We start from the raw sequence: 5,731 nt of genomic DNA, 5'->3' as shown, positions 1-5,731 counted from the left end.
TCCACACGCAAGGTTCCTTCCATGGCAAGCTCTATGTAGGGTGTCACCGTTGTCAATGGCTACTTCCCATCCTCTCAGTGAAAATGGTCCAAATGCTCTGTCACAGTACGGCTAATCATCTGTCGGTTCTCAATCAGGTTGGAATAGAATCCATTGATTCTTTTGCGTTTGTCACTAATGCCCAGCCTTCAGGAGTTTGAAGCTCGTCACAGTCATTCAATCCCAGAATCCTACTCGGAATACCACAAACAAGGTTTATACTTTCTGGATTCTCATGAATGCCGCCATCAATCTGGCTTATACCACGAAGATTCTGATTAAGGAATCTAAGAGATACTCATTCAATCTGATGTAGAACGGAGGTGGTTGTCAAGCACATGTTCATGGATTGAGGAAGGTGATGAGTGTCACGGATCATCACCTTCTCCATAATTAAGCGCGAATGAACATCTTAGATAAGAACAAGCGTGTTTGAATGGAAAACAAAAGTAATTGCATTAATTCATCGAGACGCTGCAGAGCTCCTCACCCCCAACAATGGAGTTTAGAGACTCATGCTGCCAAAAGGTACAATTTTCAGATCTAAAAATGTCATGAGGTACAAAATAAGTCTCTAAAAGTTGTTTAAATAGTAAACTAGTAGCCTAGGTTTACAGAAAATGAGTAAACTGAGATAATTGGTGCAGAAATCCACTTCTGGGGCCCACTTGGTGTGTGCTGGGGCTGAGACTAAAGCTATCCACGAACTGAGGCTTTTCTTGGAGTTGAACTCCAAGTTATAACGTGTTTGGGCGTTCAACTCCGGATCATGACGTGTTTCTAGCGTTTAACTCCAGACAACAGCATGTACTTGGCGTTCAACGCCAAGTTGCGTCATCTATCTTCGCGCAAAGTATGGACTATTATATATTGCTGAAAAGCCCTGGATGTCTACTTTCCAACGCTGTTGAGAGCGCGCCAATTGGACTCCTGTAGCTCCAAAATATCCATTTCGAGTTCAGGGAGGTCAGAATCCAACAGCATCAGCAGTCCTTTTTCAGCCTAACTCAGGTTTTTGCTCAGCTCCTTCAATTTCAGCCAGAAAATACTTGAAATCACAGAAAAACACACAAACTCATAGTAAAGTCCAGAAATATAATTTTTGCCTAAAAACCAATAATATTCTACTAAAAACTAATTAAAACATACTAAAATCTACATGAAATTACCCCCAAAAAGCGTATAAAATATCCGCTCATCAATACCACAGACAAGGTTTAGACCTTCCGGATTCTCTTGAATGCCGCCATCAATTCTAGCTTATACCACGAAGATTCCGGTTAAGTAATCCAAGAGATATCCACTCAGTCTAAGGTAGAACGGAGGTGGTTGTCAGGCACACGATCATAGGTGAGAATGATGATGCGTGTCACGGATCATCACATTCATCAAGTTGAGGAACAAGTGATATCTTAGAACAAGAATAAGCTGAATTGAATAGAAGAACAATAGTAATTGCATTAATACTCGAGGTACAGCAGAGCTCCACACCTTAATCTATGGTGTGTAGAAACTCCACGTTGAAAATACATAAGAACAAGGTCTAGGCATGGCTGAGAGGCCAGCCTCCCAAAGAGGGTTCAATCATAGAAACATGATCAAAAGATGTAAATATAATAGCAAAAGGTCCTACTTATAGAGAACTAGTAGCTAGGGTTTACAAAAATGAGTAAATGACATAAAAATCCACTTCCGGGTCCACTTGGTGTGTGCTTGGGCTGAGCATTGAAGCATTTTCATGTAGAGACTTTTCTTGGAGTTAAACACCAGCTTTTGTGCCAGTTTGGGAGTTTAACTCCCATTCTTGTGCCAGTTCCGGCGTTTTACACTTGAATTCTTGAGCTGACTTGGAACACCTGTTTGGGCAATCAAATCTCGGACAAAGTATGGACTATTATACATTGCTGGAAAGCCCAGGATGTCTACTTTTTAACGCAGTTAAGAGCGTGCCAATTGGGCTTCTGTAGCTCCATAAAATCTACTTCGAGTTCAGGGAGGTCATAATCCAACAACATCTGCAGTCCTTTTCAGCCTCTGAATCAGATTTTTGCTCAGGTCCCTCAATTTCAGCCAGAAAATACCTGAAATCACAGAAAAACACACAAACTCATAGTAAAGTCCAGAAAAGTGAATTTTAACTAAAAACTAATAAAAAAATATAATAAAAACTAACTAAAACATACTAAAAACAATGCCAAAAAGCGTATAAATTATCCGCTCATCAATAACCAACTCCCAAATCACCAAATTCAAGCTTTATTCATACAATATTTTCATATATTAATAAATAAAGCTCACAATACACCAAACCACAAGGGCATAGAGGTTTCTTATCTTATCCAACAGTGATTGGAGCAAAGTCTGGTTACCTACTACTCGAGTTCACCTAAACAATCAAAATCACAAAGCTTATTCAAAAACCAAATCCAAAATCATAAAATATTTATGGATGGAAATAGGAGCTGGAGTTTCGATTTCTTACCAACAATGCCTAGCTAGAAATGAGAGGCTTGATGAGAGCTTCGTTTGGCCACAAACGACACGTCAATCAGAGCACTATAGCATAAGTTATGAGCAAAACAAGGTTTGGGTGAATAGTGAAATCGCAAACCCCTTCTCTTCTCTCTTCTCACCTCTCTCTCTTTTCTAAAAAATTAGGCTGAATGCTTCTTAATGATAACATATATATGTTGGGTTTGGGCCCAGTCCAATCCATTAGCGTTTTAGCCTCGTTTGGCCCAACTTTGGACTAAAACCTTTAAGATTAGTGCCCAATTTTTAGTTCTAAATATTTTTCTAAGTTTTTGTACTGTTTTCATTATTCTCACACAGTATTGGACAGACTTAAGCCGGTACTGCCGGCTAAATTATCGGTATGCATTTTTACGCAATTTTTCGCAGAAAATTATATTTTTCCCCTCGGAAAAATCTATTGAATTCAAATCTCACTTTCAAATTTTAAAATTAAGACTTCTATATTTTTTACCTATTTTTAGGAAATTAATTTATTTTACGTTAATTAATTGGTTAATTATTTTTTATTCTTACATTCTCCCCTCCTAATAAAATTTCACCCTCGATAATGTTAGTCTCCACAAAAATATACGATTGTAGATCCCGTCCATTCTGGCTCAACTCCAAGCAACTTTAACCAGTGGAACTTCCTTTTCACAACATCCATTGGAACCAATTCGAAACTTAATCAAGCCTGGCTATCTTTTTTTTTCCAACTCCTAGTTCCTCAATTTCTTACTAACCTTTAAAACAAAATATGCTTATATCCTCAATATTGGTTCAAATTCATACTTACATCCTTTATTCTTGTTTACAACGCCATGACTAGACCGATTTCAAGCATATGTCGTACCCCTCCTTCTCTTTCTTAGTCCCCTCAAATCAACCTTAATACTACATCAGCATGTCAATTCAATATTCTCTAAGTCCATCTTACAAAACCAATAACTTATCCATTACAATCTAAGCCCAAAGTCACCATGATCAAATATCGTAATCTTTATCTTTCAAACATGACAATTGTACTCACTTATTACCCAAATCCAATTTACTCACCTACACTCATCTCCACAACCATTTTGGAATCAATCTAATCATACAGTCAAATTCAAACTTAGTTTCTTGGAAATCATTATTTTCATTAACCCGCTAACCTAAGATATTTTCGGTCACCATTCTACTACTCCTATTCACAACCATACCAATTTTGATCCTAAACATTTTTTCACGGTTCCAAGTACTCATCCATTAATTTCCAACCATCCAACACTTTCAAAGCCTAACAATTCAAATTCAATCCACTACAACAAGTCACTCAAACCCAACAACAGTTCATATACTAATCACAATTTCAATACCATCCACACAATCACACTCATAACATGCTCAATCGTCCCAACACCTAAAATATTCTATTCTCTATTTTCTTCACTAATTCAACAAAATCCAAAGGTCCACAATACTACCATACTGTTTATTCCACATTTAATTATTCAATAAATTTATAATTTCTCCAATGTATACAATTCAACCTCACTTAAACATACTAAATAACTAATGAATTTCTACTGATCATAACTAAAGTCAAATGTCACTCATTATCAAACCCAGCCAAAATCAAGCCTAAATCTCACTCACTTATTTTTTTTCCTTTCGACTTATCTCTATACTTCAACAATTCACCAGAATTTTTCCTTTCTCATTGGTTCCTCGAAACGAACTCTAAGCTTTTCCACCCATAACGGTGACATTCCATAAGATAAAACTAAGCTAAACCTTGGTCCTAGCAATATATCAAACTAACTTTATCTGCTTACCTCTCTTCAGTGGATCTGATTCCGTCGCATTACTCGCATCCAAAGCAAACTCACAGTCTAGTTTCTGATTTTGACCCGCAAAATTTCAACCCCAAAAGCACAAACATGCCAGCATTCATGACCCAAAAGCAAATGAACCTATCTAACTCAAAGATATATAGACCAATTCTACCAAAAAGTAATTAAGTCAAAGAACTATAAGTAAAAAGAGAAGGGTTAGAACAATGTTACCATGGTTGGGTGTCTTCCACCTAGCATTTTGGTTTAAAGTCCTAAGTTGGACTTACATGAGTTCATTGAGCATGTGGGACCTCTCCAAGGAGGAAAATCTCCAACTCCTTGGCATGCTTAGGTTGTGTGTGGTAAGGTTTCATCCTATGACCATTGATTTTCAATGTAGTTCCATTGATAGGGTGAACTACCTCAACCACTGATAAACCCCATTTTTAGGGTTTATCTTGTGCTTAATTTGGTGGCTTTTATCCACTATTCTCACACTTATTCATAGATATAGCATGTTTTATATTTTTCTTCCTAATTTTGTGCTACGATTGAAAACATGCTTCTTTAGCCTTAAATTTGTATTTTTTATCCTCTCTTATTACCATTCGATGCCGTGATATGTTTGCTAAGTGTCTTCAGGGTTTATAGGGTAGGAATGGCATAGAGGATGGAAAGGAAGCATACAAAAGTGGAAGGAATAGAAGAAATTGAAGGAATTACAAAGCTGTCAAGTCTGACCTCTTCGTACTAAATCAGACATAACTTCAGCTACAGAGGTCCGAATGAGGCGGTTCTAGTTGCGTTGGAAAGCTAACATCCGGGGCTTCAAAATGATATGCAAGTTGCCATAGTTGCCTTGCTGTTAGGCGATGCGTACGCGTGGATTACACGTACACATGGATAGTGCGGCAGATAAGCGACGTGATAAACCCCATTTTTAGGGTTTATCTTATAGTAATTCTAGGGGATTTTATCACCTTTTACCCACATTTATCCAAGGAACTAGCATGGTTTTGTGACTCTCTCTTAATTTGTGCTTAAATGTAAAAACATGCTTTTAAGCCTTTAATTTGATGATTTTTATTCACCGTTGATTCCACTAGATGCCTTGATTTTTTTTGTTAAGTGATTTCAGGTCGAAAAGGCTAGGAATTGACCAAATGAGTGAGGTGGAAAGTGATAAACCACCATTTTATGGTTTATATTGTATTTAATTGAGTGGTTTTATCAAGCTTTCTACCCACTTATTCATAAGATTTGCAAGATTTTACAATTCCTTCCTAGCTTAGTTCTATGATTGAAAACATGCTTCTTTGGTCTTGATTTAGCTAATCTTAATCCTCTCTTATTACCATTTT

This window comes from Arachis duranensis, chromosome 4 (genome assembly GCF_000817695.3).
Source record: "Arachis duranensis cultivar V14167 chromosome 4, aradu.V14167.gnm2.J7QH, whole genome shotgun sequence".
In the NCBI taxonomy this organism is placed as follows: Eukaryota; Viridiplantae; Streptophyta; class Magnoliopsida; order Fabales; family Fabaceae; genus Arachis; species Arachis duranensis.
The sequence above is the reverse complement of the archived record's forward strand: the minus strand, read 5'-3'. Positions refer to the sequence as shown.